Source organism: Gymnoscopelus braueri, assembly GCF_963280865.1.
Source record: "Gymnoscopelus braueri genome assembly, chromosome: 6".
Classification (NCBI taxonomy): Eukaryota; Metazoa; Chordata; class Actinopteri; order Myctophiformes; family Myctophidae; genus Gymnoscopelus; species Gymnoscopelus braueri.
The window spans coordinates 21481251-21493394 of record NC_137607.1 but is presented as its reverse complement, the minus strand read 5'-3'; the positions used below and the strand labels follow the sequence as shown (position 1 = coordinate 21493394).

Below are 12144 nucleotides of genomic sequence, written 5' to 3'. Positions count from 1 at the left end.
TAATTGAATGTCCTAATATTTCTGGGTCCACAACCTTTCAGTTTAACACCCATGGTATGAACAGTATACAATGTTTATTTGAAACTTTGGTCAAATATTACCTGTTCAAACTGCTTCAATCTTTAACTATGCTTTTACATACTGTATGTAATCTTATTGGATGGTGATGCCCTATTCATGGTCTGAATTCTAAATGCACCATGCGTGTCTTATGGGAGAAAAGGCAGTATATTTAGAAGTAATGAATGCACGTGATCTTCTCTGACCTAGCATTTATCTGGGTCCTCTGTTGAGCACTAAAACCAGATGTATGCGGTTTCTACAAAAAGATAAAACCATTAAAGGTAGGGTAAGTGATTTTCTTTGGTTAAAATAAGTGTGAAATAGCTCTATTCTGATAGTACCCATTGTAGAGTGTTTGTTCAGTAAACGGAGTCTCCTTGTCTCTCCAGCTCTTTATAAAATAGAAAATGCATTTGTTTCATTTCCAATTTTATCCATGAGGATAGAGAACTCAGTCAGGATATAGATTAAACAAGTGAAATTGGAAGTGATGACACTAAGAAATGAGCAGGCAAAAATGGTACTTTCTCCTGATAGGCTGAGATTTTGACACCTACCGGAAAATGTATTTTCTGTTTATTAAAGAGCTGGGGAGACTCCTGTTACAGAACAAACACTCTATTGCAATGATTACTATCAGAATGTAGCGCTTTAACCCAAAAATATCACTTACCCTACCTTTAACTGCCTGTCTGTATATTCAACATATATTCAACACTTACTATGTAAAAGAGGATACGAACGTTCACATGCATTTAGTTTCTGGATTAAAGCAACTACACAGAACCATGTTAACACAACTACATGTAGTTAAAGGGTTGTTTCTTGAAATACCACCACAATCTGTGTGCAATGTCGGACACGCAATCAAATACTATGTGTGCAGGGAAGTGAAAATCTGAAATGATTATCCAATCCCTTTTAGTGCAAAGAAAAGACACAGTAGAGTAGCCAATTATGATCAGTATTATATTAAAAGGCAACAGAACATCACATCTGATCACATCTGGTCATATAACACAATAATATAAAATAACATTGGTTATATTGTTAAGTCTGTCCGAGTCCTCTATATCCCAGGACACTGTCTCGAGACCTTTCTGTTCAGGGCACTGGCATTCTGTGGCTGCTTGGCAGCGAAGTCACAACCCCAAACATTGTACTGGTTAAGAGATTTCATTGTTCCATCATTTGGTCCTGGTGTGATGTGTCCATCCATCTTTCACATTATTTGGCTGAGGTGTTTCAGTTGAGTAAAACTTCAGTTCTTCATCATACTGTATGACATCCTTTCTTCACCTGTGGACTAAATGGGAGGGTGACCGCCTCATTGTTGATGTAAAAATCACATTTCAGCCACCCTCATAATGAGCAACCACACCACTCGGATTTTAAACAAATCACGCACTGCACATCTCCACAGCAGAACCAAGTAGGGCTTACCATGACCATGCTGACAAACAGGACCAAAAGCAATACCTGTTTGAATCTACTGTCTTGGTGACAATCTCTGCAGAAATTAACAGAAATGTTTTTTTAAACTAAATAGAATATATTAAAGGAGGAGTTCACCCAAAAAAATATTTATTTTCTATCAATTGCACACCCCATGAAGCCTTGAATACATGGATTTATTTTGGTTTCTGTCGCATTCCTAAACCAATAATTTGATGCCCGGGTGTATTTCCGGTAGGAGACACAAAGGATCTACTTTGTGTCTCCGGTAGGAGACAGGAATCAAATTATTAGCTTAGGAATGCGACAAAAACACAAATAAATCCATGGATTCAAGGCTTCATGGGGTGTGCAATTGATAGAAAATAAGTCATTTTTTGAGTAAACTACTCCTTTAAATAACCCCTAGCTAGAGCAGTTCTGGTTTGTTTTGTCTGGCAGGGTTTGCCCTCTTTGGCCCTGTAGTGGAAAGCAGGCATGTTGTGTTTGGCCGTGTGTTTGAAGTGTCAATGTCTATGAGAAGACAATGGGGTATATTTTGTCGTAGTGGTCAACAAAATGGACCTCCAATCCCTCCCTAATGTAGTCCGCCAGATCTGAGAAATCCTTTTTGTTTTCAGCAGGTAGGATGATACAGGTCACTCCTGCACGACGAGCCTGGGAAACAGAAGACAACAATATGAGACAAAGACGATGTTGAGAATGTGTGTCTGTCTGTCTGACTGTTTGTCCTGTAGACCCTGCTTTACACCTATCCATAGCATTTTACTGATCACTGGTCCTCATTTATAAAACCAACATATGACAGAAAACTGGGCGTACGGTCAATTCTACGCAATACTCTGCATTACCAATCCGTTCATTAATTTGACATGAGTGGAGCCTACGATCAAATGTCAAGTCTCAACTTGTTTATGCAAATGTTTGAGCCTGTTGGCGACTCTGCTGTAAACAAAGAGTGAGACATTATTCTGGCCTGTGGGGGTCTACACAATATTGCACAGGATAACGCAGTACAATTGGGTGCCATTGGATGTTCCGATGCAGCCAGAGAGCTGTGGCCAGCACAGCCACAACTGGGGGCTGTTCGAAGGAGACAGGACCTCATTCATTGCTTCTAAAATACTAAGTGTTAATACTTTTGTTTGGCAAGTAGGCTAGTCAACATGGGAAACAGACAATGGCAATGCACAAAGTTTCGAAAAATATTTGTATTTATGTGATTAAAGTGTCAGGTTTTCATTTATCTAATTTAAAGTGTTGTTGATGGATTTAAGTGAGCTGTTGACCACAACAGTGATTCATTTCCAGACTGCATTCTTATGACTTCCTATAATTCCACTATTCACTTGGTTTGATTAGAATTGTGACATTAACATAACTACTTCCAAGTCAGAGAAGTTTCTCTTGGCCGTATTCCGCTTCGCCATGTCGTAAACTCTAGGGGCAAGAACTCTAAACCGAGAATTGAGATCGAAAGGATGATTTTCAGCCACCACATTTATCAACACATAACCATTCTTATTCTGTAATTGGCCAAATTCAAACCGTTTTTCATAACCAACATGAGAACCCTGCCGTGAGATGATTTCTGTACTCGGATCTGCGCTGGTTTCTGTATGTGTGCCCGCAGGTTAGTGTGGATGTCATACTTACAGCTATAGTTTTCTCCTTGATTCCCCCCACCGGCAGTATTTTGCCAGTCAAAGACAACTCTCCTGTCATTGCTACATTCTGGCGCACTGGCCGGTCGGTTGCTAGGGACAGCAGAGCAGTAACAATGGTGCAGCCAGCGCTTGGCCCGTCCTTGGGAGTAGCCCCCTGGAAATGAAAATGCAGCTTTATTAACCCATTAATACCTGGAACGCATCTGTGTCACTTTAGATGTCTTTGGCTATTCAAAAATAGCAGATATACAAGCTCATAGCGCGGCACCGAGTGCCGCGCTATGAACTTGTAGATCTGCTATTTTTGAAAAATCGTGAAAAAGAAATGTTTAGATTTTGTTCCAAAAACTGTTAGGATTTAGATTTTTTTTAAAGAATCGCCTCAGGTCTTAAAGGGTTAAACCAGCTAGTCACTCTAAAGCCGCTTTTCCATCACAGCTTAAGCACGACACTGTCCAGTACAGTCCAGAACCGCACCGCACCGCTTCAAAATGTCTTGCGTTTCCATTGCACAAAAGTCCCCACTCGCAAAATCCCCACCCTCCCCTCCCCTCCCGAAGGAAATCAACGCCCCTTTCTTTAACACACCAACTTAGCCTCAGGCTACAGGGTTAGCCTAAATGCTAGCGTGCTTCCTCAGAGCTAGTTTGGCTCTTAAGTTATTATTTGGCCATGTTCACCCTGACTTTAATCTTCGCTATTGTTGGGAAGACCTGTGTGGTGTCTAAACACGTTGCCATCACTTATATAAAAAACATTATTAGCGTGTATCGTCGCACATTCATTGTTGCCAGGTTTAGCAGAAAGAAATAAGCAATCAGGTCTATGAAAACAATCCCAAAAGAAGCGACTATCTACGGCTATTTGAAAATAGCAGATCTACAAACTCACAACGCGTAGCGATGCGACGCATTGTGAGTGTGTGCATCTGCTATTTAAAAAATATATATACATATATAATGTTGACAAATACATATTAATTTGGGGGTCCTTGACATGAAAATGTTTAAGAACCACTGGTTTCAACAACATGGAAACAAGCCCCAAATAATCAACTACATTTTAGAAACAAGCAGTGGTGGAAAAAATACTCAAATGTTTTACTTAAGTAAAAGTATCAATACTGCAATGTAGAAGCATCTACAAGTGAAAGTCTGGAATTACTTCAGTAAAAGTACAAAAACTATTGGTATCAAAATGTACTTAAGGTACCAAAAGTAAGTACTAAAATGTTTGAAAATAGCAGATCTACAATGATGCGATGTGTTGTGAGCTTGTAGATCGGCTATTTTCAAATAGCCTAGGTATAAAATAGGGCTTAAGTGGTTAATGTATGTTTTATAATGTAATCATTTATATCTGAAAAGTAACTAGTAACTAATACGTTTTCAGATAATTGTAGTGGCGTAAAAGTACTACCAATATTTACAAGCAACTTTACAGAAACATAAGCCCAATGTCGCTTATAATAAGTGGACATGGCAACACTGCTACCGTAGTGTTTACATTTTACAGAGACCTGAGTGGACAGACACAGCTGTGAGCCGACCAATCAGTAGCAGTCACAGCTTTAGCCCCGCTTAGCCCAGCTCAGACCTACTTTTTAGGCACCAGTTTAGTACCACTTACACACCACTCTACCCACTTCATTGTAGTGGAAACCGTTGCTGTGGTGGGCGGTGTGGGGTGGGGCTAGGTAAGTCCATGTATATGGAAAGCCGCCTTAAGTGAGTTGTTGCACTCAAGTGGAAGACAATACCTTTTCTAGTGGGTGATGCACAAGAGAATAGTTCCTTTTTGATTTATTTTGGGGCTTTTTTGTTCCTTTATTGATAGGATAGTAGGTTGACAGGAAATGGGGAGAGAGATGTTGCTAGAGCTGTTCAAAGCTCGTGTCAAGTGTTTTGACATGCAGCAAAGGCCGCCGGGATCGGGACTAAAACCCTCGACGCGCTGTCAGGCTACTTTGGAGCCGAGGTGCCCGGACCACTACGCCAGCGGTCTGGCTTTTTAATAGAACCTTTGTGGACTATTTACAGACATATACAGTATGCTGACATTTTTGCACCTCAAGCATTTATTTGTTTTATTTATTTGGCCAACACTATACATTTGCTCATACATGTCATTTGCCCACTGCAAATTGATCCAGCCTAACTATTAGGTGAGAGCTGTCTCTAATATGCATGTCTTTTGGTGTGGGAGGAAACCAGAGAATCACATTTGAACACGGGGAGAACATGCAAACTCCACGCAGAAAGGCCACAGTCAGCCTCAGTTTGGTTCAATGCCAGGACCTCCTTGCTGTGAGAAAACCATGCTAACCAGTGAGCCACGTGCCACCCTGGTTTAAAACCACAGCCAAGCCAAGCTCTTCATTACTGACTAAATAGCATCAAATATAACATTTTACTTCACAATAAAATTGTACTTCACAATATTTGGTAAGTGGCATGTTTATTTCTACTGCTTAATGAGCAATTTTTCAGCAATACTACTGTAGCTTTAAGAAAAGGCGAGATATAAATCTATTTAAAAAAAAGTTTTTGTATCAGAAAAAGGTTACCTCAGGAACATGCAAGTGCAGGTGGGAGTTGACAAGGAAGTTGTTATCAGGTTCTTGTTTCATGAGGAATGATCTGGCAAAGGTTGAGGCAATTTTGGCACTTTCCTTCATTACGTCACCAAGCTGACCTGCAAGGTTGGAGGAGACATTGGTTCGTTACATATTGGTTCCAGAGAAGAATGCAAACGCTTCAGGCTGTATTAATCTCTTATGTTCAGTCTAGTGTCTAGAAGTACGTCTGATATCATGACCAACCTGTGAGCTCCAGCGATCCCTCCCCTTCTTTCTGCCCTGGTGCGTCACGAGGGCGACGTAACGATGTCTCTATGAATAGAGTCGTGCCACCTGGAGAGAGGGAGAGATAGTTGCATTTTGTTACAGGTTAGGCTAGTACTGTACTGTAGGTAAGGTATATGTACGAATGCATACAGTATGTCTGTATTTGTCTGGCCTATGCATGTGAGCATCTCACCCATGGAGGTCCATGCCAGTCCCATGACGACGCCCGGTGGAGTTACGTCATACATTCGGTCAACGGTAAACAGCGGTTTGCCAACATAGTTCTGCAGGTTATCAGGTGTGATGATTACATCGCTATTATCCCCGCTAACGATATGGAACGCCACTTTACGGAACACCTGGGAGAGACGGGCATAGACGCACGCAGGCAAAAAACATAAACACACACAGGAGACATCAACATAGTCACACAGGTTCCATATCTGGATTAAGCTAAGAGAACACTTGTTATTTAAACCTACAGTAGCATACATACTCATACTTATACGGTAACTAGTAATAATACAAGCTCATTTGGTCATCAGACTTAACCCCAATACAGCCCTTGATGCTGAGTGCCAAGCAGGGAGGCATTGGGTCCCATTTTTATAGTCTTTGGTATGACCCGGCTAAGGGATTGAACCATTCTCACAAAAAATAATGTTGTGCTTCAAAGCTCATGTCAAGTGTTTTACCTTTTCAACTTGTTTCTGTAGATTCCTGACTCCAGACTCCCTGCAGTACTGTCTGATGAGCAGACTGAGGGCGTCCGGGGAGATGGTGGCCTTCTCCTCAGTAAGACCACACAGTGTACGCAGCTGAGGGACCAGGTAACGCTACATTTGGGGACAGCGTGAAGAGAGGGGAAGGGAGAGAGACAGGGAGAAAAAGATGGGAAGAGAGATAGATGTCTTTCGAAGAAGGCTTCAAAAAGTGGCATAACATGATGCATAAACAAGCTTGTTCTCCCAATAGGCTCGAGCAAATCAGAATAATACACATCATCAGTCATAAACAAACTGCAATGAAACATGTATATTTACTTTCACGCCAAACCAAAATTCATGTCTTACAAAAGGCATAGAAAGAAAAACACAAACTAGATGGTGATATTATAAAGTACATTTCAACGGTATAAGTTTGGGTTGTGCAGTTACCTTGCCATGATAGAACTCCTATTATTGGCAAGATGTCTTCAGTAGTTGCTCTGTGTATTAAAAATTCATAATACAAAATAGTCTCCTCATTGACATACATTGCACGGTCAAAGAGGTCTCAAAGTCACACTTTTAGCAATTAGCACACAAATGAATTTGAACAGTGGATTCTGCCAATGTATAATTACAAGTCCCAACTGAAGGTAAGTATGCTTATGTTTGGTATGGCGTATGTAGATTTTGTTTGCTAAACGTGTAGACTGCCCCAACGCTCCTGATTTCGTGTATAGAGGGGCGGGTGTATAGAGCCAGCGAGAGATTGCGCCTGATCCCATTGGTTCACCGATCTGTCCGTCAACCCCCGCCCCGTTAACACAACATTACGAGCGACGCCCACTGCACTCTGGTTGGTTGGGAAATGAAACACTTCCTCATACCGAGTACACCGACGCGCTGGGCCAGGCTTTTATTTTTTAGCAAAACTAAACAATGAAAGCCTGGAGATCGAGGCTACTAAAAGTGTGACTTTGAGACAGTTTCACAGTGTAAGTCAATGAGGAGAATATATTGAATCATCAATTTTTAAGCTACGGAGCAACTATTGAAGATATCTCACCAAAATTAGGAGCGACATCATTGCCAGGAAATTACACAACCTAAACTTTTACCAAAGTTTAATTGTGCTTTAAGCTTGCTGTGAGATTACTTTGCATCATAACTGACAAAATGACCAGATATTGTAGGATTTGTTTCTGTGTGCGGAAATACCAGTTGAATGGAGATGCTTTCTATGGTGTTACCTCTGCAATTTGTAGTTTCTCCTGTGCCACGTATCCCGACACATTAATCATCTCCATCCTGTCCCTGAGAGGCTCTGGAATGGTGTCAACCACATTGGCTGTACAAATAAACAAAACCTGATTGGATCAGGAAGAGAGAGAGGGCAGGGATTTAGACAACAGGATTTTAATGCAGTACTATGGGAACAGATAGAAAAACATTTATTTTTAACAGGTAACTGTTAAAAATAAAGGGAAGTCCTCAAACAGTTCAGTGACCACTTGTACCCTACAGATGGCACTGGTTTCCTGGAAAAGGCTCTTCTAATCAAGACAGAAATGCCTAACCTAAACAGCATTTAGCTTATCCTCCAAGTTGAGACGACCTACTGTAAGTCATCATACCTGGAAAATTTGTATCACAACCTAAATTAATTGGTACATTATCTTTCAAAATACTCAGGTAAGAATAATACACTAAGATATTAAAGAAATGCTTATGAAGCACCACATTTTCTTGTTACCTGTACATGCCTATGAGAGAGACACATAGTATGCACTGACTCTCCTACCTTTGATAGGTCCACAGGTACATCCAAGTAATGATCCAGGAAGTTGGCATTCTGCTCAGGGTCCAAAAGCTCCAACAGCGCTGAGGATGGGTCACCCTGGTAACCACGACCGATTTTGTCCACCTAACAGCGTCAGGAAGTAGTGATCATACACATCAACATTATTGTTATTATTATTATTATATCACCCTCCATCCTATCCACCTAACAGCAATATTCAGTTATGCTAGGAGAGAACACTGAAGTCACAGCACTTTGCAATAATGTAGAAATGACAACAGGACTTTCAGCTGACGTCTCATGAACAACCTTCACTAACCTCATCTATGAGCACCAGTGGATTCTCTGTCTTGGTTTTCTTCAAGCACTGGATAATTTTCCCAGGCATTGCACCTACATAGGTTCTCCTGGACGCAGAAAGACAAATACACACACAATTTACTTATATTCTCAGAAATACATTTATAATTTAAAATGTAACATGTAGGACCAACAGTGCTAATAATGCAAGTTGAAATAGTAGCACTTTGTCAATTCAGTAAACTGGCATGTTTAGGATCATGTTTAGTCCTGTGTGTGTGTGTGTGTGTGTGTGTGTGTGTGTGTGTGCGTGCGCGCGTCTAACAGTCATAGCTTCAACAATTCTGATGAAACTTCATACAAAGCTTGACAGTCGACCAAGGGCACTGAATTATAAAATAGTTTAACTAAATAAAATTTGTATTAATGCCCAGCAGTGTCTAATACATTTTGACAGAGGATTTTGTGGAAGGCTTTGCCCACTCATGCACAGGCATCTCTTCAATTGTCATTTTAGTTTGTACACTGTAAAACTGTAGGAAATACCAGCAAAATCTCATTTGAAAAGTGGCAGGTAAAAAATGTTATGTTCTGATACAATGCATTCTCCTTGGTGTGCATTAACACAATTTTATTTTAAAGGAAAGTCACTCAAAGACTCAATTTAAATCATAGACTGCCAAACATCTGGAGTCCACTGTTGGCCTTTTTGCATTAACAGCAGTAGACGATAAACTATATTTCCATACCTATGGCCTTTGATCTCAGCCACATCAGTCATGCCTCCCACACTGAATCTGAAGTACTGTCTGTTGAGGGCTCTGGCGATGGAGCGGGCTATAGAGGTCTTCCCTACTCCTGGAGGGCCATAGAAACACAGGATCTTCCCCTGTGTAGAACCACGCAGCTGACTGACTGCTATAAACTCCTACAGACAGACGGACAACAGGTAGACGAAGAAAGAAAGGGGATGAGAAAAAGGATATTACATCTGTTCTAAAAAGAGAGAGAGCATGTGTGTACTCTCCCCCAGTATGTCAATATAATGAGAGAGTGAGAGACCTGAACAAATTGGTGTTGTTCAGTATGTTCAGTGTGAAAACAACCCGCCTGAGAAATTACATTCTGACCTGAACACTGCAGCCAGGTTTGACCAGGCCTCCTAAATGAACCTACACATACTGTATTTTGGGGTTGGAGTTAAATTGTACAGAACTTGTTCCTACTTCCTAGCATTGATCTGTTCTTACTTGGGCAACAGTGCAATATACCAAAAAACTAGCTAGTGTAATAATTTACAAACAATTTTGTTTTATTCTACGTATTCTATTCTGTACTTTCACTGAATTAAGCATTTCTATCATCTAAATTCTGCTCTGTCAAACAGCAGGATTTATTTAATAAGTCAAAGTCATAAGTTCTAACCAAGATGCGTTTCTTGACGTCATCCATCCCATAATGATCTTCTTCCAGAACCTCTTTGGCTCGGTCCAGTGCCAAATTCTCTTCACTGTATGTCCCCCAGGGCATACTGGTCAGCCAGTCTAGATAGTTACGGGTTACACTGGAACACAAAGACATAACTTTTAAGTTAGACAGTAATTAAACTCAACTAAGTCAATTTAACTAATATTAACCACATCACCACTGGATCAGAATAAAGTTTAGGGTGGAGCAGTAGATATGACAAGGTTGTTTAGTGTTGAGCATACAGTATGAGAACAGAGGAGAATAATACATTTTATTATTAAGATAATAAAGAAAACTGTAGCAGAGACAAGAGGTCAATTTATGCTTTCAGCGACAAGTTTCGAATGACGTGTCACAATGTTTTGAGTTTTGAGCATTCATACTGTCTGCGACTCGCCAACAACGTGGCCAGAAAATGTAAACAAGGAAGTGAATGTAGTCGTGTTCATCTCCATGGTAATGGACCTTACTTCATCTTCCAAACCAATCAGAATAGGCGGAATATTATGAAGCATCTGCGACCATTAATTTGTCCAAAGGTACACAACACATTTTTATTGGTTTGAGGTCTTTTGTTGTGCGACAAATTGTTTGACACTTGTTGCGCAAAGCATAAATTGACCTTGACTTGAGTGGTCCTCCTGTAATATATAGAGCACAATTGAATACAGTAGAGTACAGGGCAGACTAACTTGAACTCTGAAGAGTGGTTGTCCAACAATCCCAGTTTGTTCAATTCTTCATTGATGACATCCATGATGTGTTGAGGGACAGTTCTTTCTTTTAGTCTCTCTCTAAACTTCTCCTCGATCGCATCCTTGTCCTCCTTCTCCAAACCCAGCTCCTGAAACAACACAAAAGATCAAGATTATTTCACAGGCCATAATGAACAGGACCACACACATACTGTAGTAAGCGTACACATTTCTTTCACTTCTGATGCAGTTCCCCTCATGCGGGTTCAAAATCAGTGCCTTACTCAAGGACAGGCAGAGCGATCACACACTGTAAAAGAAGGCCTTATATTGGCTATTCTGAGAATATGCTGTGTCTCCAACCTTCTTAATGATCTTGAGTTGCTCCTGTAACAGGTACTTCCTGTGGGTCTGTTTGATCTTCTCCTCAACCTGGTGGAGGAAGGAGAGGAAAGGCAAGAGGATGAGAAAATGAGAGGGAATTTTTTTAATATTTAACGTAAATTCTATCATTCTATCGTTGAGGACATGTGAAAACCAGACACAAGACTTCCCAATGTGTTCTGTGTGCAAAGAGCACTCTCTGAAAAAATGTCAAATTGTGCTGATTTCTGTAGGCTGGAGATTTTCCTGCACCAAGACACACACTGTGCACCGGGCAGTGTTGGGTCTGATTCTCATATGTCCTTATTGCATTTATGTTAAATATTGACGAGTTCCCCTTTAAGTAAGAACAAATGACCCTATGGTACAGTGGATTATAATTGTGGAAATTATCCATTTAATAATGATTTGACGTGACCTCTCTTCCCAGGCGTTTGCTGCAGTTTACTGAGCTCATATTCCTTCTTCAGGAGAGACAGAGCCTTGTACAACCGTTTGGGGATCTGGGGAAAAAGAGACAGAGAAACAGTCAACATGTTCTGAAGGTGTTTGACTGGTGTTGACCTCCTTCAATGTCCAATGCGGTATTTGTAGAATGGAAAATTAAGTATCCTTGTATGTGAAACGCAACATTGTAATAAAAGCTGCAAAATACTCTAGAATGAGAAGCTAAATAGTCAGCTCACATTGATCTCTTCCAGAACGTCCTGGAGTTCATGGGACTCTGCTCCGGTCAGAGCTGCTCCCATGTCACTGA

General features: G+C 40.7%; 1 pseudogene across 1 annotated transcript in view; it reads right to left on the bottom strand.

The window, feature by feature from the left end:
• Positions 1-1015: 1015 nt before the first annotated feature.
• LOC308086848 (lon protease homolog, mitochondrial-like) overlaps positions 1016-12144 on the bottom strand; it is a 14815-nt pseudogene continuing 3686 nt past the window's right edge. Inside the window, exons 5-19 of the transcript XR_013935083.1 lie at positions 12074-12140; positions 11806-11890; positions 11367-11435; positions 11001-11152; positions 10264-10402; positions 9588-9766; positions 8858-8945; positions 8539-8661; positions 7988-8104; positions 6726-6866; positions 6224-6389; positions 6007-6096; positions 5752-5879; positions 3175-3339; positions 1016-2175 (exon numbers count right to left, since the gene is read on the bottom strand). The product of XR_013935083.1 is annotated as a lon protease homolog, mitochondrial-like (transcript). The remainder of the gene's footprint in view (positions 2176-3174; positions 3340-5751; positions 5880-6006; positions 6097-6223; positions 6390-6725; positions 6867-7987; positions 8105-8538; positions 8662-8857; positions 8946-9587; positions 9767-10263; positions 10403-11000; positions 11153-11366; positions 11436-11805; positions 11891-12073; positions 12141-12144) is intronic.